General features: G+C 46.1%; 1 protein-coding gene across 4 annotated transcripts in view; it reads right to left on the reverse strand.

Moving 5' to 3' along the window:
- Positions 1 to 27195, reverse strand: part of RAI1 (retinoic acid induced 1) — a 123514-nt gene that overhangs the window by 81095 nt on the left and 15224 nt on the right. Inside the window, exons 2-3 of one of the 4 annotated variants that reach the window (XM_083152811.1) lie at positions 3510 to 3671; positions 799 to 1002 (exon numbers count right to left, since the gene is read on the reverse strand). The exons of 1 other annotated variant lie outside the window; for it this stretch is intronic. The gene's annotated coding sequence lies outside the window, so the exon portion shown is untranslated. The remainder of the gene's footprint in view (positions 1 to 798; positions 1003 to 3509; positions 3672 to 27195) is intronic. 2 more of the 4 variants (XM_083152813.1, XM_083152815.1) reach the window with 2 other exon arrangements.

The raw sequence follows: 27195 nt of genomic DNA on the forward strand, positions 1-27195 counted from the left end.
ATCCCCTTTGTTCACCTCTAACATCATCTCTTGTCAAAGATATGCACAAAAGGCAAAAACAATAATTCGGCAAGAGTGTCAAGGGGAACTTCCCACGGGCTTACAATCCAATTCCTCTTCACTAAAAACTATCGCTACAGACCGACACAGAATAAAAATAATAATAAAAAGGTGCATTTTTGTCCAATAAGGTCTAAAACGGTTCATGCTTAGCACAGTATACAGTGAAGGGTTAAAAAGAGTTTTTGATAGACTCAATTGCTGTTGACCATTCATGGTTCATTTTAACAAGCTACGAAGGACCAGTCTACTCAACCTCAAAACTAGTCAAAGAATGACCATTCATGGTTCAGCATAACAAGCTCAGAAGAAGCAGGCTACAATACTTAACCTCACAACTAGTCAAGAATGACCATTCATGGTTCAATATATCATGCTACGAAGGACCAGTCTACTCAACCTCATAACTAGTCAAGAATGACCATTCATGGTTCAGTATAACAAGCTCAGAAGAACCAGGATACTCAACCTCAGAACTAGTCAAAGAGTAGGGGTATGAAAAGTGCCTGCAATCTCCCTTGGTGCCACAATATACTGAACTAACCAGTGGTCAGAGACTCTCCGAGAACTGGAATGGGCAGTAAGAATACGTGGCATCCGTTATAGCCAGGGTACTTTTAACCTTTTGAATTCCAGCGAGTGAACTGTACAAATCATGACCACCCCCCACCTGACCAGCTTCATATCAAAGACAAGAAAAAAAAAAACGTGCACAGCAGACAACATAACAAGAGGTACCTGAAATGTCTCCTCTGCTATCACTCTTCTCTTCCCTTCTATAGCACAATGACCAGGTTATGTCCTTACGAGGAGGAGATGTGAAAAATGGCACAATTCTTATTTTTCATCCTTCTCAGCAACCCTTCAAAGCTTCTCAGCGGTGATTATTCACAAACCACTGGGGATAAGAGGTAATTAGGAACGGCCGCCGTAGCATCCAGCCTGAAAATGTAGAGGCAGAGATAGGAGGGGGTGTGAGAGTAGACAGCAGAGTAGGGAGGAGGGGGGGGGGGGGGTCATTGACAGTGTCTATTGAGACATCAGGTTGGGGGCTTGGATGTGCAGAGATGCTGCTGGCACGGCAGCCTTTGTTTGGGGAGTAGGTGGCGTGCCCCCCCCTTCTCTCTCGTATGCCGTGTTTGTGTGTGGATGAGTGTGTGGCTGCCTGTTTGTGCCAGGAATAGAAAGCAAAGGAGCAGGCAGTGCTCTGAAATGCCAACGAGAGGGGTCAGGGAGGGATGGAGAGCGCTGCTCTTTGCTTGCTATCCTCAGGAGAGAGAAAGAGGTTGAGAGAGAGAGAACGAGGGGGGACTAGCTCGGTTTCTCTTGTGCTCATCCAGATTCTCTTCACCAACCCCATCAATAAAACATCCTAAATTCTCTCCGTCATTAACTCTTCCAAGGTCACCTATGGGAAGGTGATCGGATGACCAGAGATGGTCCAGCTGGAGAGAGGCCAAGGGACTCTGGGATCCACAAATGAGTTTTGCAAGAAAAGACCCAGTTCCTGCAAAAAAAATACTTGCAGGAACAGAGAAGATCAAAAATATATTTTGCAAGGAATGGATGTAAATAAATGATCTTTAGGGATTAGGAGTGAGCTGAGTAAACCCTTCTTTCACAGAGGATACTAAGGGGATAGGGCAAAAATATCGTCACATTACAACACCGAATTCTAAGAAGCCATTAACCAGTCATAAAGGAACTATGACATTCTGGATCAGAGGTTTATAAGCTGTAGGACCCAAGAACTTGGTTGGCAAGCCTTTGAGATCTGGTTCAAATGACAGGTCGATTGCGATGTGATCTAATTGATAAAGACCAGGACCATTCATCGCCTCTGTCTCTAAGATGGGCACCAGCATAATTCCCAGGTCAGCCTGCCCCTCAGATGGGCACCGGCGTAATTCCCAGGTCAGCCTTAAAATCTGGAAATCGCACAAGCACAGATGTTGTCATGTATTGTGCATTGCGCTGTCACTTTGTACAGTCCTGCCGCCTGTACGACTTATTTCTGATTTACTCACGGCTGGGTTCCACCTGGAGAACGGCCCAGGGAAATTCTGCGTACCTGAGCCCCGAGGATGGGTAGCCCTAATTCTCTTCTTGCAAACCTGTTTTGTAAGATACTTATAAAATTTAATTTTGTATAATTGCTGGTAAGTATCCCGTTTCCTGGCAGTTATGTTGTAATAAAAAAAAAAAAAGAATCCAAGTCATAGCAGTAATGCAATTAAAAGATGAACATTATTCATTCAAAACCAACTCATAAGTCAGAAAAATGGATTCTCAGTTTGGACCCTCGGCCAAAAAATCTTTAGAAACCTCTGTTTTCAATGTTACAAATTCACAGGTTGTTTCTTTACTTGCGCTCATAATCAACTGAAACACGCAACGGAATATGCTGGTGCTATATTAATAACTTATTTAATGATCACTACAAGAATTTTTTAGGGCAGGATGCTGACCACCGGGCAGGGCAATTTTTTCAATCGAGAGGGCACATTTTACATTAGAAATTTACATTAGAAACAAAAACATTAGCAGTAACATCAGAGCTTTCCACTGCCCCAATGCAGCCGCTGCATCTCTACTTTATCTCCAAGCCTTGATAAATCCCCTTTTAAGTATGATGCATACTAAGGGGTTTATTTACTAAAGTGATGATGTTGCCCATGATGACCAATCGGATTCTAGATAGTTTCTTTTAAAACATGCTAGATGATAAATAGAATCTGGTTGGTTGCTATGGAAAATATCTCCACTTTAGCACCATGTAAAACAAAGGTGATTGGACACGCTCAAGTGAAATGGTGCGCTCCTGCAGCATACCCGTGAAGGTATATAACTTTTCGAATCAGATGGATGTGTTTGGGTTTGGGGATTGCAAGAAGATCGTATGATGCCAAAGCTCACAGTAGATACGGTACAGCAAAGTGTCGTTATGCTGTTTCCACTGGTTGTACAGGAAATACGGTGACCTGGATGGACTGGCCAGCTCGGAGTCAGATCTCAACCCCATTGGGAACTTCGGGGACAAATTTTGTTAATTCTTGGCCAACTCTCTTCTTTGGCATCACAGTTGGTCGCTGTACTGATGGCGGAACGGCAGCACATAACTCCTGCTGTTGTCCGGGAACTTGTGGAGAGTTTGCCGAGAAGGGCGTCTGTAGGTCCAACATGTGGTGCAGTAATAACTGCAAAGTACTGATGTGGGTAAAACATTGATTTGCTATCAGCGTCCAATCACTTTTGTCTACATAGCTTATAACCCTGCATTTTATATTAGTCTCTGGAATCACATGCAGATTTGCCTGATTGGAGACCAGAAGAGATGCTCTTTTGTGGAGGCCCCAATTACTTTCCTATTACAGAAAAACAGTGACCGGAGTGACTAATACAATATTAATATTCAAACAAATCAAGAGAATTACAGAAGCATCAAATACCTTTTTGATACCTGGCAAATGTGGTCATCTACGCACGCGTCTGTCCTGTCTGAGATGTTTTACTGTACATCATATCAATCACCAATGACTGCAGGACCAGGGCTTCATCTGACAATTGCTTCTAAATTATTTTGGGGTATTCAATATGCCCAGATCATTTTTCTACAAAAAAAAATAAAATAAAAATGTGATTTATGACCGATGGCCACTATCATGGTATCCAATTAAAGGTCAAGTCGATAACACATGGGATCTGGGACAAATATAAGGATCCCATGTGTTATCACGTCTCCGAGGTCTGCTTACCAGGAATTACGATATCATAAAATCCCTGATAAATGTATCGGAGCTAACTGAATCACCCCCCAGCGAATCAGTTAGCAGCAGTAAATGAATGCAGCTAATTGAATACCTCCATTATGTGACTTAGGGATCTATGTATTAAGCATCGAAGAGAGAGAAAGTTCCAGCCAATCAGCTCTTAACAGTCGCGTTACAGGCTGTGTTTAAAAAATGACAGTTACAAGCTGATTGGCTGGTACTTTTTCTCTCTCCACTATAGGGGGGGTATTCAATCTCGGCCACTATTTCCGCCGTGGAAAATAGCTGCCAACGCCTATTCAATACTGCCGTTTCTGACAGCATTGAAGGCAGACTCAGACAAAACAGATTCGACTTTAAAACAAGTCGGATTTGTTTTGTCTGACACGGCGACACACCCACTTTTCAACACGAAGAACATTGAATTCCAACTGTCAAGTTTCAGTTGAGCTGGGCAAAAACGGCCCAGGATTATGACTGTCGGAATCCAGGATTGAAGATCACCCTTTATATCTCTTTTCAAGTCTGAGTATATAGACCGATAAATACATTTCATGTGCTCCATTTCAGGATAACCTACTGTAGATCAAATTATCTGAATAAAGTTTCTTTGTTTGTATTAAAAAAAAAATGGGAAAGAGTACCAGAGATAGAAGCTGAAATACCGCCCACAAAGCGGTATTAGGCAGGCAAGGGAGCCCGTTATGCTAACTTATCTGTTCAACAAACAAAGGATATAGTGTGTGTGTGTGTGTGTGTGTGTGTGTGTGCGCAGTTGAAACACGCTCCGCACTTTTATTCTACGTTTACCAACGCAACCTTTTTCATTATGATGCACTGGCACTAGTTCACTGTACCTCCCCATGGTAGCGCCATGTTTGGCCAGCTTGGTTGCTGCTCATCTCGAAAATCTATTCTGCCGTTATCAAAAGTCAAAAGCACCAAACCTGTTTTTGTGATATGACGATATCCCTGTGCACCTGGCGATGGATTTCTGCTGCTGATGTGCCGTTTAGATGCAGAAATCTGATCACGCTACGCACCTCAGTACGTGACCATAACACCCGTGAGAGGTCTGGTTACCTCACTTATTAAACCATTGTGTACATTTTCAGAAACAGAGGCTCATTCATTTCCTAACCGGCTTAATTTAGGAATTCTTGAAGGGTTAAATTGTAAAAAGAATCTAGGTAATATTCCCTTCCACAGTCTCTGCCCTTCCTGTGGTGACTCTGGTGGCAGACTACTTCAGATCTTGTTGGCCGATACCTTAAAATAGGTCTGTGATCTCTACGGCTCATCTACGAAACACGCCATTTGAAATGATTGCCAAAGATATGCAAGTGGCAAGGATTATTCTAAAGGGCCCCATATATCAGGTGGTCATTTCCCCGATACGGCCCGATCCGCCAATTAGATAGAAACCATCAACACGAAGACAACACAAATATTCCCAATCCCCTATCCCAACACCAGCATTGGATTATTGCAACAATCTTTCACAGATGGCCTTACACTGGCCTTATCTGGATATTCTAGGGCCCCATGAATTTAAAAAGATTGAGAACCCCCAACCTATAGTCTTGCTTATTTTACCTACAGTAAATGTGACACCAAACTGTACGGATGGTGTAATGGTTGGCATTCAGTGGTGGGATTCAGCTGGTTCTCACCGGTTCTGCAGAACCGATACCTAATATACGATCGGTTCTGCAGAACCACTTGCTAAGGACTTGCGTGGGCGCTCGCAAGGTACTTTAAACAGCTATGACAGCTGGGCAGAGAGCTGCGTGCTGCCCGGCTGTATACACAAAGCAGGTCCGCGGCTATTTTTGAATGCTACTGCTAGACTGAGAGCCAATAAAAGCTCGCAGTCCGGCAGCCAATAAGGAGCGGCAGTGGTGGCTCATTATTGGCTGCCGGACCGTGAGCTCCTATTGGCTCGCAGTCCAGCAGGAGAATTCAAAATAGCCACGGACCTACTTTCAGAATACAGCCGGGCAGCACGCAGCTCTCTGCCCGGCTGTCACAGCACCTTGTGAGCGTCCGCGCCAGTAAGATTCTGCGGCATTTAACTCCCCCTTGACAACGAGCAGTTTACTCCCCCTTGGCAACCAGCATGTATTCCCCCTCGACAACCAGTATGTATTTTCCCTTGGCAACGAGCATGAAGCCCCCTTGGCATCCAGCATGAAGCCCCCTTGGCATCCAGCATGAAGCCCCCTTGGCATCCAGCATGAAGCCCCCTTGGCATCAAGCAAAACCCCTTCTAGTTATGAGCCTGTAGGTAAGTGGCACTGATGTTTCAAATATGTAATGGGCATCATGGTGTGCGGCATAATGTGTAACTGGCATCACGGCGTGTAGCACAATGTGTAATGGGTATATGGTGTGTGGCCTTATGGGTAATTGGCATTAAGGCGTGCGGCTTTATGCGCAATGGGCATTAGGACATAGAACCTGTTGTTAATTTATTTGAATCCCACCACTGTTGGCATTACTGCCTCACAGTGCTGAGCTCATGGGTTTGATTACTGTGCAGAGTTTGTATATTCTCCCCGTGCTTGTGTGGGTTTCCTCCGGGTACTCCGGTTTCCTCCCACAATCCATAAATATACTGGTAGGTTAATTGGATCCCAACAAAAAAAAATAATAATAAAATAAAAAAAATATATATACACATACATACACACACACACACACACACTAAACATCGGCACTGACCTTTCCTAGTTTTGGGGTGCTCTATGGCTTGTGACCAGAAATTGTAGGGGCTCTGCACTCAGTAAATTAACGGATATTAATAAATAGTGGAGATTTAGTTCATGAATTTAATTTTATTTTTCTTTTGCAAACAGGGAATGCACCACCTGCTCTTGCATGCAACACACCGGGCAGCTCGCTTTTGACCCTGGATTTGGGTTCTAGGATCAGCTAGATTGAGTTGTGCTGGGATCAGCTATCCATCACCATTCTAAATCTATCTAGCTTGATTTCCTCTAGGAAGACCACAGAGTGCAAGCAGGGACTGGCAGGAACACTGCGGGTGGGGGCTGTCTCTGACCTATTGTTCTGTGATCGCTCCCTGCTTCCAGGATGCGGGAACAGGGGGCGACATGCATCTCATGCCACAGGACTGATTTTTCATTTGCTGGGTGGTAAGATGAGCGTTGCTGTGTCTGAGTGCTCACAGCCTGATCTGTCTGCACAACAGATGCAGCCTCAGCCACTCTTACACATGACTCAATGATGACAGACCTGGCCTTCTCCCGGAGCCCACCAGACCCACGTGGCCCTTTTATGGAAAACAAATTGACAATGCATCGCATTAAGCCTCTGCTCTCATGCAGAGGAGAAAGCGACACAAAGATCCAGCTAATAAATGCCCAGGCTTAGCAGCGCAACACACAAGAACAGGTGGCATGTAGAGATACTAGGCACGGATGTAATAATATACTCTTCTTCTAGGTGCGGCACCCTTTAACCTTTTCAGGGCTTGGGGTCAATTTGGTCCTAGTTGCCTGATCCACACTGGCCAGCATACAAGGTATAATGTATCAGCGACAGCAAGGTCAAGAGCGTGGTTCACCATAAAGTCCAGAAGTATAGGTCAACTGGATCGTGGGCGAAACGAACGTTGCCCGCAGCATTTGTAACACCATAATGCAAGTGACTGCAGACTCCAGTAACAGCATGTGCAATATAAAAGGAATATTGTATGACTTTAATGCTGTCCATCTCCAGCCTGCCCATACCACACACACAGTCTCTCCCCAGCCCCCCCTCTCTTTATTCGCTGTAGGTCTCATGCTGGGATTCCGCCCCAATCTGACCGGCCTGGCAGCCGTACAGATGGGTGGGTTAAGCACTAATCGGTTTGATTCCTGCAAGATAATGTGAGATTTGGGGGGAGAGCAAGGTTAATGAAAACGAGCTTATGTGCCCACCCATACAGAATTAAATTGGGGATGTGGGCTTCACCGTTCTGCCCGAGGCAGCTTCTGTTTTATGCTGAACTCCCGTCGCAGGAGCAGCCTCTACGCAGGAGGCCCCAAAAATTCCTAAAACTAGAGAGAGGGGAGCTGCGGCGGCTGAAAGAATTCAATATATTGAACGGGATGCAAGGCAATTTGCCAGAGAAGGTTGTAGAGCACCAGGACGCTTGGGACTGTCATAAATGATGAAGGGATTGGGACAGGAAACAAGTGTCTGCCAAGATCACGCAACGACCAACAAGACCCCTTACACAGCGCCTCGCTCCTCCCATACTCCACAGGAGAATCTGCGCCTGTGACAGGCCACCGACTGCAGGATTGTCACAGAGCTTAGAAGTCATTAGCTCGAGAGAGAGAGAGAGAGAGAGAGAGAGAGAGAGAGAGAGAGAGAGAGAGCGAGAGAGAGCGAGGCTGCAAGACCACGTAAAACCACCTCTCCTTCAGCAGGCTGCGGCTGAGGTATCATCAGCACAATTACGGTGATTTAGCAAGCAGACCGACCGAGCAGGCAGACAAGCTTCCCATTACAAATACATCTGGTCTGTGCTTTCTCGGTTACACTACGCACAATGCCATATACACCTCAGCTGCTGGTTATCAGCTGAACATCACTTACATGTAAAACTCCAGACACATGGGGCCCTGGTCAAAAAACCACCACATTAGATAGGGCCCTGGTCAAAAGACTCCACACAAATAGGGCCCTGGTTTAAAAACTCCACACAGATAGGACCCTGGTCAAAAACACCACACAGATAGGGCCCTGGTCAAAAAGCACCACACAGATGGGGCCCTGGTCAAAAAACTCCGCACAGACAGGGCCCTGGTTTAAAAACTCCAAACAGATAGGGCCCTGGTCAAAAAAAACTCCACAGATAGGATTCCTTTTGACCAGTACCACCAAGGATAACAGACAGCAATGCTAATCACTTCGCCACCATGACACACACGAGAGAAGATCTTTTCAGTCCACCATGTCCAAGCTGTACAGACGAATTAGTGCAGGACTCCCCTTAATGCAGAGAGTGGGAAGTGCCCCCATCTATCTGTGCTTGCCTGGACTTAATCGGACAGTGGAGAGGGGGCTTACAAGGCTTTTAGCTATATATACTGTGTGCGACCATGAATAAAGCATTGCATAGGCAGGTTTATTTTTTCTTATTCTGTCCGCTATGACGCACGTTTCCCCCAGCAGACAATGTTACTTCCTTCTCACACCTTGTAGATTAGACGAGGCATTAGAAACCCCCCAGGGACGTATCAATCTCTCTAAAAGATGGGATGCTGTGAGGGAGATGTCTCCGCCAGTGGAGTCGTATGAGATAAGTGCTACCTGGATTTTTTTACCCTGGAGCCACAAGGTTGCTTCATGCAGGGTTCCTACCAAATGTAACGCAGAATAAGGAAAGGAGGGACTATTTTTCCAAGCACAACGTTAGACAGGCTGACGGTCACACCAGGGTCCTAATGATGCCTGTATCTAGCATGCAGGCAGCACACAAAGCAGCTACAGCATAAGTACTTGTGCGTTAGAAATTCTGCTTCCCCCCTCTGATTGTTACATGAATAATACAAATCATCCAATGCAGCATTGCACAGGATGGCACCGTTGATACACACACACACACACACACACACACACACAAAATATACCGACATCGGCATCCCGGGTACAAAAACTTGAGGGAGACAAAAAGTCAACAGTCAAAAAGGTTGACAAACAAATAGTCAACAGAAACTATTTTGTTTTTTTGGGGAGTAAATATGTTCTACTTCATGTTCTGTGTACAAACATGCATCCTCATGGGCACACTTCACCTGCAAGCTGGCACTCTATGCTCGCCATAGGACACCGTTCCCAACAGAGGGCACAGAAACATAGAATATGACGGCAGATAAGAACCACTTGGCCCATCTAGTCTCACCCTTTTTAAAAAAAATGTTACCTCAAAGCATATTTGATCCTTATTTTTTGTAAGGATATCAATATGCCTATCCCAAGCATGTTCTAATTGTTCTACTGCATTTGCCTCTATTACCTCTGATGGGAGGCTATTCCACTTATCTACTACCCTTTCTGTAAAGTAATTCTTCCTCACATTTCCCCTGAATCTTCCTCCCTCTAGTGTCAGTGCATGTCCTCGTGTTCTGTTGCTCCTCTTCCTGTGAAGAATGTCTCCCACCTGTACCTTGTTAAAGCCCTTGATATATTTGAAAGTTTCTATCATGTCCCCCCTTTCCCTTCTCTGCTCTAAAGTATACATATTAAGATCTTTTAGTCTTTCCTGGTACGTTTTGTGATGTAGGCCATGCACCATTTTAGTTGCTCTTCTTTGTACAGTCTCTAATGTATTTATATCCTTCTGGAGATATGGCCTCCAGAACTGAACACAATACTCTAGATGAGGTCGTACCAATGACCTATACAGTGGCATTATTACTTCTTTCTTTCTACTGCTGATACCTCTCCCTATGCAACCAAGCATCTGACTTGCCTTCTTCATTGCTTTGTTGCATTGCCTACCTGCTTTTAAGTCCCCTGAAATAGTGACACCTAGATCCCTCTCTTCCTCAGTAGTTTCCATTTTAGTGCCCTTTATACTATATTTAGACTTTGGATTTCTGAGACCCAAGTGCATGAGGTTGCATTTTTTGGCATTAAACTGTAGTTGCCATGCTCTTGACCATTCCTCTAATCTACCTGGATCATCCATCATTTGTTTTACCCCTCCTGGTGTGTCTACCCTGTTGCATACCTTTATGTCATCTGCAAAAAGCCACATTTTACCCTCAATTCCATTTGCAATGTCACCAATAAAGATATTAAAAAGCACTGCTCTAAATGGATAATGAATCAAACAAATGTTGGGAAATTTTATCATGTTAGAAATCAAAAAAACAAGCACCAACTTGGTGTGTGTCGGACATTTGAACCTGCCGACCTGATGTATGTCGACCATTACACTGATAAACTGCCAACCAGACACCACAACAGAACCTTTGGCCATTTATGGAACGCACAGGGTAAGCCCATTGGGTGGGTAGTGGTGTTGTGGTTGGGTTGGAGTTCCTCTAGAGGTGAAACTAATGAGCACTAGCCCCAGGTGCTGACACTGCGGGATGGTGGAGAAGAGACTATGGTTATGTTTGACAGGCAGCCAGAGAGAGCTGGGAGGGGACAGAGGATGACTGCCAGGCAGCCAGGGAGAGCTGGGAGAGGACAGAGGATGACTGCCAGGCAGCCAGGGAGAGCTGGGAGAGGACAGAGGATGTCTGATAGGCAGCCAGAGAGAGCTGGGAGGGGACAGAGAATGTCTGACAGGCAGCCAGAGAGAGCTGGGAGGGGACAGAGGATATCTCACAGGCAGCCAGAGAGAGCTGAGAGGGGACAGAGGATATCTCACAGGCAGCCAGAGAAAGCTGGGAGGGGATGGAGGATGTCTGCCAGGCAGAGCTGGGAGGGGACAGAGGATGTCTGACAGGCAGCCAGTTAGAGCTGGGAAGGGACAGAGGATGTCTGACAGGCAGCCAGAGAGAGCTGGAAGGGGACAGAGGATGTCTGACAGGCAGCCAGAGAGAGCTGGGAGGGGACAGAGGATGTCTGACAGGCAGCCGGAGAAAGCTGGGAGGGGACGGAGGATGTCTGCTAGGCAGCCAGTTAGAGCTGGGAGGGGACAGAGGATGTCTGACAGGCAGCCAGAGAGAGCTGGAAGGGGACAGAGGATGTCTGACAGGCAGCCAGAGAGAGCTGGGAGGGGACAGAGGATGTCTGACAGGCAGCCAGAGAGAGCTGGGAGGGGACAGAGGATGTCTGACAGGCAGCCAGTGAGAGCTGGGAGGGGACGGAGTAAGCAGGGAATTCCAGCAGCTCTCTAATGTGCAACTGGGGCTGCTTATGACCGATCATTAAGTATATGCAGCAGTGCAATGATCTGCAGATCTTCATGGAGGTTAACAAATGGGCTTTCAGGCTAGCATATATAAATCGACAGGAATCTGACGTTTATCAGATTAATTTCAATGTAAAACTTTGGTTTCATGCCATGCTATTGTGCATTAAGCACCCCTGGGTAACTATCCCAAAGGGGAATTATGGGTTTCTGTGTGGTAAAAGTGTATCTGTCATTACAGTCCGTAGCTGTAAGAAGGAAAAATAAAACTATTTTAATTTATTCATGTCCCTACTCTGGTTATTCCCAACCTCAATGTGACTTTCCCTGTCTCTCGCCCTCCCGTAACAGCCTCTCCCGGCTCCTTCCCACTCTCCGTCCTCTGCGGCGGTCCGCTCTCCTCCTCCCCCTTTCACGCTGTATGCCTCTCTCTCTCTCCTGTCATCCAATAGCAAAGTCTCCCCAGAACTCAGCCAGAACCGTCGGTGATACAAGTGTTACCTCTGTCCCCGTGACAGGTACATCCGTAAAACCATTTCACCGACAGAAATTTTCCACATATTATATGACCTCTGAAGTGAAAGAAACGGGAAAGGTTTTTTTCTTTTGTTAAACAATGTGCAATTAATGTATAATAATACACAAACATCTAGCGGTGGTCTCTCCACCGACAGGCTGAGCGCAGATAACGCACAGAGGTAATTCTCTGCCAGGGGATACAAGGCGTGCTTCGGGGCTTTTTATAATCTTTTTTTCATGTGCAGGAAGATAAATCCCCCATTTTCCACATCTGAACATAATCCAGTTATTTACTCATAGTTTTGCTGTGAAATCAAAGGAGCTTAAGCTGTTTACTACCTGATGTCTCCTGCATACAATCTGCTGATTTCAATCCTGACTGCTCCCCCCCCCACTCCGGTATGAGTCCCTGTCAGCGGCACAACCCCCCCCCCCCCCCCCCCCCGCCAACACATTTTCTGCAAATTAATGCTCTTGATGGGAAATAAAAAAGGTTATGTAATAGGCTGGGTGCACTCCGTCTATTAATCAATTGTGCCAAAATTAAATGACCCCTTCCAAAATTAATTAAATGCACATTCACCCCAGAGATGAAAGGGTTAAATTATTTGTTTTAGGGGGTATTCCTTGTATGCATGCTATAGGGCGATGCTATATAAGTAAAGACTTCTGATAATACTATTGCTAGGCTAACGTATGAAATGCATCAATACGGCTTTCTCAGTAGGTAGTTGGAACCGACCAATGATCTCGCCCTGTAGAAAGCCTAAACTGAGGGGCAGATTTATTAAGCTTGGAGAAGAGATAAACTGGAGATAAAGCGGAGAAAAGGTAAAAGGAGATAAAGCATCAGCCAATCAGCTCCCAACTGTCTTTTTCAAACACAGCTGATTGGCTGGTGCTTTATCGCCTTTTACCTTTTCTCCGCTTTATCTCCAGTTTCTCTCTTCTCCAAGCTTAATAAATCTGCCCCTCAGTCTCATTCGCCGTTAGGGAACTGCAAATCCCATCACTTGCCGATACCCACCGTCCGGTACAGCGGCAGCAATGCTGTTATATACAGCTCCAAGCAGATCATTCACCCCATGGAGAGAAGGTCTCTAGCCACGGGGCTACACTTGTTCGTTACAGATGCCCAAGCCTGCACTATGATCCCCGGTAAAGGGTGCTCGTCAATCATTGTTCAGTTCAGCTGCCAAATGTTTTAATAGTAATTGACCGATGTCGATGTCCTACAGCGGCGCAAGTCCAGCGAGCTAAAAAATATACATTTGCTCTAATGAGATGATATTACTAAAAGCCTGATTGAGAGTTGATCGCTGATTTGCGAATTCGCAGATCAAGCGATTACTGATTGGCTGCGCATGTATACGGGCCCTGACAAATCGCTTAGCACGCATCACTGTCTGCTAAGCAATCTAGCATTGGTTAGAATGTTCCCCATGTGTATACCCCATAAGATCATGAAATGGAATATGAAATTAGGCTGGAAGGGGTTAAATTTCCTAAGGAAATACTGGGGGCCAGATGCACTAAGCTTCAAAAAGTGATAAAATGGAGAGTGATAAACAGCCAGCAATCCAGTTCCTACCTGCCAAGTTACAAACTGGGTTTGAAAAATGACAGGTAGGAGCTGATTGGCTGGTTGTTTATCACTCTCCACTTTATCACTTTTTGAAGCTTAGTGCATCTGGCCCTAAGCCACCAGTGACAACGCGCCTTTACGGGACGATGCCTGGCTGATTTGATATAATCAAAACAATGGGTGAGATTTAATAGGATTTAGAAAGTAAGAGATTTGAGAAGAAATCTTCAGGGTTTTTTTTTTTAAAAGCGGCAATCATTTACACTGCAAAACCAGTTTGATTTTGCAGTGTAAATGATTGCCGCTTTAAATAAAAACTGGAGATTTCTTTCCAAATCTCTCACTTTCTGAATCTCTCATCCTATTAAATCTCACCCAATATATGGGGCTGATTTATCGATGAGTTTTATCATACGTAACGGGTTTTAAAATTTGTGGTGTATGATAAAAGGTGCGACAGACAATCCGCTCCTGTCACGTGTTTGAAAAATGACAGTTGGGAGCTGATTGAATGGAGCATCATTAATCATACACAGCAAATTCTAAATAAGCCCCTTTGTGTTATCTGCCATTCTGAAAGACACACCATTATACTTGTATTATATGCACACATACATATACTGTAGCTCAGGCACGGCAAACCTATGGCCCCCAGCTGTTGTGAAACTACAAGCCCCATCATGCCTTGCCACAGTTTTGCTATTACGGAATGCTAAAATTATGGCAAGGCATGCTGGGATGTGTAGATTCACAACAGCTGGAGGGCCATCGTTTGGACATGCCTGCTGTAGCTATCCACACACACACACACACACACACACAGTAGATGTACACACATACACAGTGGTACAAGATCAACTCATATGCAAAATAAGCAAAAAATACATGCTCTATGGAGAACAGCTGCAGAATAATCAGTGGAATTGTAGGAATAGGGTTGGGGTTAGTAAGGCGATGGGGCTGACAGATGAAGGCAGGTGAAGATCACTGTCGCAGCATTGTGTACCTAGAACCGTGCTTATTTTACACCTCTGCATCCTCCCCTACGACCGTATAATGACCCACAGGGCGGGCGGCAGGCAGCTGCCCTCGCTCTTCTCCTACCCTCAGACCCTGGGCGTGAGTGGAACCAGCACACCTCACATCTCAGCACACTGGAGCCTGGGAGTTGGCTTGGCAACCTCGTCAGAGGCTCATTTCACTTTTTGTCCCTCGTCCAAGCGGCGCTTAAAAAGAAGCCCCTAACGAGCGAGCACTCCTGTTCTCTGGCTAATTACCAGCAGCCAGCTGATGACAGGAACGGCCCCTGTGAGCCGCAGACTGAGCTGTGGGGCGGTCTCGCATGCAGACAGCCTCCCGCCGGTGAGTGACAGGACACAGTGAGAGAGGGGAGGGGGGGGGGGGGGGGGGGGGGGGAGAGAGACAGAGAGAGACTGCTGCTTCTCGGCCCACATTTCACAGACCACTGAGCTGACATTGGCTCACTCACTAGGACAGGTCCCTCTCCTACGCCCTGAAAGTGCGTCCCCTTGTGTCACTGTGGCGGTTATATTGTGCCGCACTGCTTGGTGCTGTATTGTTACTCTGCATGTTATTAGCCGGTTCCATTTCTTATTGATTTCATCTGTTAATATTCTCCATCTTGATCTACCCCCCATATAGCAACAGCAGCATGTACGGGGGGGTGGGTGCACTCCGGGCTCATCGCTGGTCAAATAAATGCATTTTCTGGCACGGTCGTTAAGGACCCCCCCCCCCACCCACCAACCAGGTGACCACCATCCGTGATTGAAGAGCCAGCCACACTACATGTAATTAATATTAATGGCAACAAATCAAACTGCAATTACCTTTTTTTTTTTTTTTGCTTTATAGCTCTGCACCGAAAGGAAGACAAGAGCAAGACAAGGGAATCTACAGCTGCAAAGGCAAGAGACAGGGGAAGTATAGAAGTATCAGGGGGGTTATTTATAAATATTAGGCAAAAACCAGAAAGAAAGACGAAGCGAATATAAAAAAACCCCAAAAAATACAAAGCACATTCTCATTCAAAACCCGAGCGGTCATACAGAATTTCTATACATGCCATGTTTTCGTGAGCCAAAAATTGCAATACACCAGGTATATAATGGCGTTATATCTGCCTTTTGGGGGGGGGGTCCTCAAAAATAATTAACCGGGGGGGATTGCTAATGACTAAGTCGCACGAATGCGCAGGGCGAATCCTAGCTCCCTCTATGAAGGGGGATTACAAAAAGTGGCACAGAAGCGGAATCACGTCATATTTTATGCAAGAGAATCTTTGGTCCTGTTTTCCGACACCGGCACATTAGATAAACATTTTTGTGCCAACATCTCTGAGAGAGATGCTCAAAATATCAGCTAAAAATTGCCAGCGTCGCTCACATTTGTTACATAAATTAAAAAAAATTAAATATTCTGGTATGAAAAAAAAAAAAAAAAAAAAAAAACTAGATTTCCTATATATATGGTAAGCTAAACCTTACAGGTCATTACGATGAAACAAAATGTTTGCTTGCCAATTTTCACACCTATTTTGACAAATTCCCTTGGCACTCGAAGGGTTAATAAACCTCTATGAGCGATCGGGCAAATTAAAAAAACAAACAAAAAAACAACAATAATTGCATACACAATTCTGCATGTAATTAAATTGAGGGGCAATTACCGTAATGCACGGGTAACTTATATGCAAGAACCCTGAACAGCAGACAATCTGGTTGCTCTGGGTTACAACATCTTTTGAACTGCCTGTAAGGAGCAGCCAGCGGATAAAATTCTACAAACTGAGGTAATATTTGACCAGTAAATAACAAAGTAGGGAAAAAAAATACTGAAAATAAAGCGATGATTGAAATAATTTTTTTATTATTATTATTTTATCGGTATTCACAAAAGAGAAAACGCACATTACACAGCGATAGCCTACGCACAACCCTTAAAGGTCACATGTCAGACACAGAAAATGCAGATCACCTTGCTCAATGGCGTCCGCCCAGTAGCGCTAAAGGGGCGAAGTACGGTATCGGATATTACTTCTATTTTGTATAAACCAGCACAATGGATGGCAGGATATTGGTGTGCAGTCGGTGTGGTACCAATATTTATAAAGGAATCTGTAGGCCGGCTGTTGAGTCTGACTTCTGCCATGGATAAGTTATACAGAGGGATTCTGAGGGATGTAACTCTGTCAGAAAACCACTAGAGAACACGGTGTCACCGTGCTTCCAGGACCGTCCGGTCATGCATAGCAAATAGGATTAGGTTTTATGAGGTGGTGCATTTCAAACTGAATCCTATAGTGCAATTGATAGAAAATATTGGGATTTTGCTAATGCGGTTATACATGAGAGTCTGGTACCGAAGATTAGAGCACTAGGTCTATCTGGAAACGTATGCACATGGGGGGAGAAGAGTTGGTGCAAGGCTACAAGACACGGGGTAGTTATAATCAGAACATATTCAAAATGGAATAACTCTAGTCCAGTCAGAACCTATTCAGACTGGACTATTATTTATTAAGTTTCTTATACAGCACAGCATAATCTGTTGTCCTTTACAATAGGAGACCGTGATACCACAAACTGGGTATTTACAGACAGTCAAAAGGTATGAGGGCCCTGCTCGCAAGCTTACAATCTATAGGGTTATTAGTGGTGGTCAGCATGAAGCCTCATACACACTAGATGAGAATTTAAAAAATATTCCTCAGATAGGCCCTGTCTTAAAAAAAAAAAGTCCAGTGTGTATACTCAATATCGTTATAGATACGCACATCGTTAACAACCTCCTCCCATCTGCTGAACATGCAGATCAATTTTGGCTTTATAGCCAAGGACCCGCATATCCAGCAGTTCCCGGTGACATCACTGAGGGCGGGATGTTATAACATCCGCGGCCCCCCTTCGCCGGACATCGCATTTTTAATAACGGCATATGCTATAACATATGCCGTTATTCATGCAAGGGACAGCTCTTGCGGTAAGAGCTGTCCCTTGCGATGCGGTGCCGGCACTGGACTTCCGGGTCTGTGACCCGGGAGTCCATCTGCGCATGCGCAGACCCCGGCGCCGGCCGCAGGGCACGCTGGGAGGGATCCGTGACGGATCCCTCAAACAGCGCTGCGGTAAGAAGCCCATAGGCTTCTGCAGGGATTCGCCAGCTTTAGCTGGCGATTCCCTCCGCAGCGCTGACACTGCGGAGGCGCCATATAGCATATAGAAATGCGGTAGAAACCCCGAAAACAGGGTTTTTACCGCATTTCTGCTATATAGCATCCCGCCCTTGATGATAATTTATCATATAGCGCTGTGTGTACATAGAAAATCATTTCACCAGTGAACTATATCAGCGGTGACCCTAGTTGTTTAGTTCATCTGTCCTCAAACTGCGGCCCTCCAGATGTTGTGAAACTACAAATCCCAGCATGCCTTGCCACAGATTTAACACTCCCTTATAGCAAAACCATGGCGAGGCATGCTGGGATTTGTAGTTTCACAACATCTGGAGGGCCGCAGTTTGAGGACCCATGGTTTAGTTCGTTGGGGGGGTGTAGGCGAGGCGGGGCAGCAGCAAGGCACACAAATATGGAAATGCATCAGGTGGTGTCTGGTGAAAATAGACTCCTCCTGCATGTATGTGCGATGTGTAGCTGCATTCAGCGGGTGCGGATTATTACATAGACAGTGTCTAGATAGAAAGCCAATCCCCAAAGGTCTACACCAAAAGGTCAACATGCAATCGGTCAATTGGGTTAAAAGGTCGACAGGGCCAAACGTCGACAGGTTCAAAATATCAACATGAAAAAGGTTGACACATGAAAAGATAGCCATGAATTTTTCATTTTTTTGGGGTGTCAATGTTGACAACTGTTGACATAGACCCCCAATGACTGTAACACGGCCCTGTCGACCTTTTGGGGTAGACCTATTGACAATCGGTCTGGCAGTCCCCTATTTCTGGAATGCTTTCGATCTCTAACTCCAAATGCCAATACTTCATCCATACTGTTGCATTTGGGGCACTGATCTGTACATGGGCAAGGCGGCTTCTAATGTGCAGATCTGTCGGCATCAGAGATAAAATGCTGAATTGACATAAATCACTAGCCTAGTGGTTCTCAAACTGTGGCTCCTGACTTCAAAGTGGGTCCCGACCACCTCAGCATGGGGTCACAATTCTATATTGCTGATCATCAGGCTGATGTGTCTGTTAATACCCCTTTTACACCGCCGCAAAAACCCAGGTTTTTCCCTCGTCGACCTGGGTCAGCGGCGGTGTAAAAGGGGTTAACCCGTGTCCCTTTTACACAGGACTTATAGCCAGGTCCTGACCAGGGTAGAACACGGGCAGGACCTGGATAGTGGGCAGTGGGGGAAGCCCGACCTGCGGTCAACATGGAGGATGGGCGGATGATGAGCGGGGGGCGCACAAAGCCTCCGCTGCTGTCAGCTGTACTCTGAGGCGGGGAGGAGGTGAATGGATGCCTGTTTGCGGCATCCAATCACAGGGGGCATCCCAGCAGCTTACCATGGTGCTGGGCTTGCCCCCAGCGCAACAATCGTCGATCCCGGGGTGATCGGTAGTCGCAGCGCTTGGAGATGATGTCATCTTCAAGTGCCGCTTCCATTTACACTGCTGGTAGGCTGAGTGCAAATTCCAGATTCGGAATTTGGGTGTAAAGGGGTTAAAGTAAACACCTACTGCTTACCTCTTCCATCCCCGTCACCCTTTTCCACCCCCCCATTACCCACTGCCTCAGTCACTAAAGCGGTCACTTAAACTTCCCTGACCACACATGGCCATTCAGTTGGGCCATTGCTAGGGTCCTGTAATCATTTTTTTTCTCTGACGGGGTCCCAGAGCAAAATGGGCACTAGCCCATTATATTAACTTCAGAATGGTTATTTTTTACCTCACGGACCTGTGACCTCTTTCCACCTTTTTTATCTGACATGATCTGTAAGGAGACAAAGGTTGTCACACAAGAGGAACGCGGTGATATCAGCCCACAGCTGTCGCTATTAGGTAACGTCGGCAATACACATTATGTGCCTCTCTGTATACCCTCCGCCCTGGTTACAAGAAGCACATTACGTTACCACAGTATTACAGGACTCTCGCTATAGTGCGGACATAGTCTCTGTCTCTGTCTAGCATTGCAGGTGATTACTCAGGCTCATTAGTCACTGTCCACTGGAGCTTACTATCTCATTTGTCTATCCCAGTCGAGTCACAATTAAATTATTAGTGAGATGCTATGAAGGACGCTGGAGTAGCCTACCAAGTAGGTGCAGCAGGGCCCGTTCATAGGAGTCTTATTGCAAGCCTGCAAAGCTGCAGCATCTGGCCGCCTGTCTTGATCTGGGCTCTTCAATCACAAGGTCTCCTATTAACGATAGTCTTGGACACAGCCCGGCCCTTTCAGCCCACACAGGTGCAATTAAAGCCCCCCCATTTGCACTCATTAAGCACTGGCGCACCTCATTAGAGGAGGAAGGCACTGTAACGTGGAGGAGACGGGCGGCTGATAATGGCTTTTCTCACAGGCAGTGCTACGCACGGGCATCCATGTTTATAGATCAGGCACAATAAAGATTCTCAGCCCGGGGGCTTACGATCTAATGTAATAACATTTTTGATGAGGCCTGGAGTAAAAGTATCTTAAAATTTATTTTTAATATCTTTTGAAATAATATTTTATAAAAAAATTAAAAAATATCGACAATGTAGAAAAATTTATATATTAATAGAAGGAGGAAAACTTTTATGAGTGATAAATTTCTCTGATGCTTTTGGCTCAGTAGGACGCATCATATACCAAATCAAAAATCTTGCTCGGCAGATCTGCAGAAAAAAATTGGCATTACAATCACAAACTGAATTCTTCCTGTGTACCACACAGAGCTCACACCTTTAAGGACAGTTCGCACATAGGCCATTATTCTGGATCACTTGCAAAGGCAGATTCCTTCTCAAATGGACAAAACCATGTGCCCTGCAGGTGGGGCAGATGTAACATGTGCAGAGAAAATTAGATTTGGGTGAGTTATTTTGTTTCTGTGCAGGGACTGACTGATTTAATTTTACACTGCAATATACTGTAGATCTCGCATTGAAGTAAAACCCCACCCAAATCGAACTCTCCGTGTGTATGCCCACCCCACCAGGGGCATACACACGGGGCTATTTCAGGGCATGGTCTAAGCCAGGCATGTCCAACGTTGGACCTCCAGATGTTGTGAAACTACACATCCATGCTAAAACTCTTGCAAAGCATGCTGGGATGTGTAGTTTCACAACATCTGGAGGGCCAACGTTGGAGATACCTGGTCTAAGCGATCTCACCAGATCACTTAGAAAATTTCCCTACATCTCTCCGTGCATAAGGGCCATTGCGATATCGATGCCCGTCGCAATCACCCGGCGATTAATATCCAGCATAAATCTTTAATCAGGTTCATTGTTCTCACTGGAGAACGATAGCCCTGACAGATCGCAGTGTGCTGAGCGATGTCGTTGAGTGATCTAGTAACGCTCAGAACGCTCTGCGGCATTGCCCCATGTGTCGGCCCCTTTATTGTTGTCACAAAGATGAATATGGTTCACTTCCTCTTTCGTCCACGTAGTTTGTGTTATTCCATGTAAAAGAGAAGAAATGTGCAGAATATAGTGTAGTATGTCTACATTTAAACGAGAAAGTAGTATACATTCACAGCACTGAGGTCATGGGTTTGATTCACACCGTGACCCCAACTGTGCGGAGTTTGTATATTCACTCCGTACTTGTGTGGGGTTCCTCCAGGTACTCCGGCTTCCTCCCACACTCCAAAAATATACTGGTAGGTTAACTGGCTCCCAACAAGTATTAACTCTAGAATGAATGTGTGTGAATGGACATGTGGTAGGGAATATAGATTGTAAGCTCCACTGGGGCAGGGACTGATGTGAGTGTTCAAATATTCTCTCTGTAAAGCGCTGCTAGGTGGTCTGGAAACTGTGACAGTTATTTGCATCCAGCCACTAAGCAGGAATTTTTGGGAAATTTGACATCTAAGGGTAAGAAACGGGGTAAATGTGGAAGCCTATAACAAGCAGCACCACGACAATAAGGAACAGATGTACTAAGCTTCCAAAGTGATAAAATGGAGAGTGATAAACAACCAACCAATCAGCTCCTGCCTGACATTTTTCAAACCCAGCCTGTGACATGTCAGATAGGAGCTGATTGGCTGGCTGTTTATCACTCTCCACTTTTGAAGCTTAGTACATCTGGCCCTTTATCTGTGAAGAGATTATTCCGGCCCGATGTTGGATAGTTTCTGTCACGTCAGATTTTGCCTTTAATGTGTGGCCTCATCTTTACCAGAAGCAAGCAGGAACGATGATAACAAATTCATTAATAATAAATGAGAAGTCATTGTATTACCGGTTGGGCCTCCCTCTTAATCGGGATAGAACGGAACATGTCTCGGCCCTCTAGGGCTGACAGACTTTCTCTGGACAACGCACACAGCACACGGACCTGTACAGCCATCGTTATCTCCCCAACAAGACCAATGGAACTAGAACAGACGACGCAGAATGTCACAAACCCTCCCATGTCCGGATGTTATTGCGTCCATGGGCAGACTACCGTCTGGATATAAACCACACATCCAGAGCTATCGGTGTGTTTACGAGTCTCTCTTGCTGGAGGGAAAAAAAAAAAAGTGAGATAAAGAGAGAGGGGAAGATCCCAGTGTAGAGAAAGGTACATTTCCCACAGGACCACTTGCAAGCTCATTAGGAAGGAAGTGAAGCTGATGTATTTGCTACTGAGAGAGCAGGGGGGGAAAAAACAGACTGGTGAATGGATGAGGAGATAGGCGGGGAACGCATTCAGCCTCTGATACCCAGCTATGCTGATCCTGGAGATGCTTATGGCCTGGAAAGCAGAATTACTGGAGGCGCTTTCCTGTAATGTTCCGCATCCTATTGTTGGCGTGGAGTGTTGCGCTGCATAATGTTACAGCCACCTGGGTTTCAAGGGACCACAGCCCAAGTATGTCACTCAGACGCCACCTGACAGACAGGCTGAGGCCCGGGCCTGTGCTTCTTGTACAGCCACAGAGCAGATTAAACCTCATTTATCATAATAACAATAATCTAATAGGTCTCTAGCTTCTTTCTGACCAAAAAAAAAAAGCTCATATACATTTTATTTCCAATATGGAGACCAGACTGCCCTCTGCACTTCCATTTTACTGTAGCTCTTGTTGGCTACCAATGGTCGTCCTACAAAAAAAAAAAAAAAAAAAACTCCTGGCAACACGACTAATTCTCATATCGGTTGATATTTCACTCTTTCCTATAGAGTAGCTACACTAGAGTTTCAACTGAGCCCAACTCCCTAGTACAGGCATGGTCCAGCTGTTCTAAAACCACACATCCCAGCATGCCTTGCCATAGTTGTAGCATTCCCTTATAGCAAAACTGTGGCAAGGCATGAGGGGACTTGTAGTTTCCCAACAGCTGAAGGGCCATAGTTTGACCATGTCTGCCCCTCCATGTCTTCTGGGATCCAACATCACCACTCTGTCAAGTTTTCTTCCAAATTCATCCAGTGGAAGGCCCAGAACAGGCTGCCTGGGTCAAAGTTCTCCCCAAAGTCCTGCCCAACATAACCCTAAACACCTAAAACCTAGCCAGGATACAACTAGACCACCTCACGTTGGTTTTATTCTAATTGGTTCAGCGGTGTATCCAAATACACAACCAGACAGACAAACCAAATAGACCAATTAATATAGGAGATAAGATATTTGGCCCTTTTTTTGTGTTAACCCTGCCAGTATTTTAATTTGTATAATAAAGATCTATTAAGGCAGGTAGGAGACTATAAGGGTGAGATTTAATAGGATGAGAGATTCAGAAAGTGAGAGATTTGTTGAGAAATCAACAGTTTTTTTTAAAGCGGCAATCATTTACACTGCGAAATCAAAACTGGTTTAGCAGTGTAAATGATTGCTGCTTTAAAAAAACTGGAGATTTCTCCACAAATCTCTCACTTTCTGAATCTCTCATCCTATTAAATCTCACCCTAAAGAACAAATATAAACAAACACCTCTAAAGGTGCGCTAGATTGCATCTAGTTCAAATCATGCATCTAGTTCAAACTCTAAAGGCCCCCTTACATTTGTCCGACTTGTCATAACGACAAGTCGGACCCGATTGTCCCAGCAGCTCCCCGGGAGGGATCACATGCGATGGCACTTCATGTGCCAAGTTTTGCATGTGATAAATCGCATGCGATTTATCACATGCCACTCCCGGGGAGCTGCAGGGACAATGGGAGCGGGGGACAGCAGCAGGAATATGCCCGCAAACAGAGAGTGGGCAGGGGGGGGTCGGGGTGCAGGGAGCCGGGCAGGAAGCCGCTGGGCAGGGAGCAGGGGGGGCGGCGGCGCAGAGTACCAGGGAGCCGGGCAGGAGAACACGATGCAGCAGCAGCACTTCCAAAAAAAAAGAAAAACCCCATACAAACGAATAGGAAGCCATTGATTGGCTGAGACCTCTCTCAGCCAATGAGCGATTGGCTGAGAGAGGTCTCAGCCAATCGCTCATTGGCTGAGAGAGGTCTCAGCCAATGAATGGCTTCCTATGCGTTTGTATGGCCCTTTTTTTTTTGAAGTGCTGCTGCTGCAGCGTCTTCTCCTGCCCGGCTCCCTGGTACTCTGCGCCGCCGCCCCTGCTCCCGCTGATGCTGCCCGGCTCCCTGCGCCTGACTCTGGTAGGTCCCCTGTTGTGGGGGAGCACGGCTCCGGGCAGCACATAAGATTTAGCAAATCTTATGTGCAGCCCGTCCAACCTCCCATCTCCGATCCGATGCGCACGGGGCCGCGCATCGGGTCGGAGGGGATGTCACCATATGCGATTTGGGACGATTTCACGGCCCGATTCATCCGAATCGGGCAAAATCGTGCCCAAATCGCATAATGTAAGGGGGCCTTAAAAGGCTCAAGGAATGTGATTGCTTTTTTTGGTTTGATTTTCCTCTAAGATCCCTGACATTTGAGGAACAATGGTCTTCTTGGTCTTGTAAGCAGTAGTATTTCAGTATCTGCTGTTGACTCCTGTAAACACCTTAAGTCCCGGGGGGAGGAGCCACTGTACAGTGTGTGTGTGTATATGGCATCTGTGCTCACTGTACAGGAAGTGCATATGGCCGTATTAGCGGGTATATCACTTTGGGCGGGATGTATTAATATACATCGCCGCCCTTTGCCTGGCAGCCGCCGCGATGCTGCTGCATATGTACTAACATATGAGGCTAGCATCGGGTTGCGGTGACGGAGACCCCCGCGATACCTGTGTTGTGGTCTGCGGGGTCTCCGTCACCTCCCGGCGGCTGCCAGTGTCCCCCTGCGTCTCCTCCTCCCCCCTGCAGCCGGATGTGCTCCCGGCTGTGACACCTGCTGGGGAGGAGGAGATCAGGAGGACGGGAGGGGGGGGCGTGTGGACGGCGCACGTCGCGCGGCGATAGAAGTCCTTCTATAGGGTATTGCCACCCTCTGGGTGGCGATACCCTGCCAAGCGAAAACGGGGCGGACGGTAATGTTAAATAGGAAAATGCGGTAAAACCCCCGGTTTACCGCATTTTCCTTTTAGTACATCCCGCCCTTAATCTTTTTGGATCAGTACAGGAAAGAGGGGTCTCCATAAAAACATTTGAAAGTTTTTAACATGCATTTATTGCCTACGAACAGCCATTTTGTGGGATGACCCAATATTAAAATGGCTACCTCCCTTAGGGCGGGAGGTTGTAACATCCGCAGCCCTCTATTGCCGGGCATCGCATTATTAATAACGGCATATGCTGTTATTAACGCAAGGGACAGCTCTTGCGATAAGAGTTGTCCCTTGCGATGCGGTGCCGGCACTGGACTTCCGGGTCTGTGACGCTGGGACGTCTGTGATGCTGGGAGGGATCCGTGACGGATCCCTCAAACAGCGCTGCGGTAAGAAGACCATAGGCTTCAGCAGAGAATCGCCAGCTTTTGCTGGCAATTCCCTCCGCAGCACTGCCACTGCAGAGGCACAATACAGCATACAGAAATGCGGTAAAAACCCAGATAACGGGGTTTTTACCACATTTCTGTGTTAGAGAATCTCCCCCCTAATCATTTATTTATTTATTAACAGTTTCTTATATAGCGCACACATATTCCGCAGCGCTTTACAATGAATATTTGAACATTCACATCAGTCCCTGCCCCAGTGGAGTTTACAATCTATATTCCCTACCACATGTACACGCACACACAGACATTCTAGGGTTAATTTTTTGTTTGGAGCCAATTAACTACCAGTATATTTTTGGATTGTGGGAGGAAACCGGAGTAGCCAGAGGAAACCCACGCAAGCACAGGGAGAATATACAAACTCCGCACAGTTAGAGCCATGGTGGGAATGGAACCCATGACCTCAGTGTTGTGAGGCAGTAATGCTAACCATTACATTGTCCGTACTGCTCCAGTAACTTATAAAGCCTTAGTTCAAATTTGAAGAATATTATTAATTTATAGTGCTTACAGAGTAGTAATAATTATAAACATTAGATGTGTACAAAACAATATATAATAATTAGTACACAATTTTGAAACAAAAGCATATAGAAGAAATAATCATTGCAATACTGTATATTGCAACACAAAGGCTTAACTAGCATAGGTGCAAGGGCTGCAGCTGCTATGGGGCTCAGAGCTGAAGGGGGCCCATCTTTGTTGTGTAAGTAATATGTTTTACATACATTTATCACCACCAGTTGCTAAATAGGGGGCCCATACAAACTTTTCCTATGGGGCCTACGAATATCTAGGTACGCCTCTGTTGCAACACTTAGAAGAAAATAAAATAAAAAAATCAAGAAGCTCTCCCGTGTACTATTCCAGCAGGCGCTGGGGCCACACTCAGGGGATTCACCATGTCTACAGACTGCCCACTTCTCTGGTGACCTTAGATTTTGGATATATGCAGGACCGCCGAGAAGGGGGTGGGGGGGTGGGTACTAATTACCCGGGCCCAGGCTTGCTGGTGGGGCCCAGCGGGGGCCCTGGTCCAACCCATCCCCCCTTCCCCCTCCATCCCTCCTGGGCAGCACACACCTACAGCATGTGATGTGCTGACAGCAGGCTTAGCATAAGAGCTCATGCTGAGCCTGCTGTCAGCACAGAACATGCTGTAGGTATGTGCTGCTGCTGAGGGGGGCGACCATAACACTCCCTCCTCTACTTTAAAGTGCTTTTTTCACCCCCTAAACATTTTTGGGGTGTGGCCTAATCGCGAGAGGTGGCTACGTCTCCCGCGACTAGGC

The sequence above is a fragment of the Crinia signifera genome, chromosome 7 (genome assembly GCF_055691185.1).
Source record: "Crinia signifera chromosome 7, ASM5569118v1, whole genome shotgun sequence".
NCBI classification, from domain to species: Eukaryota; Metazoa; Chordata; class Amphibia; order Anura; family Myobatrachidae; genus Crinia; species Crinia signifera.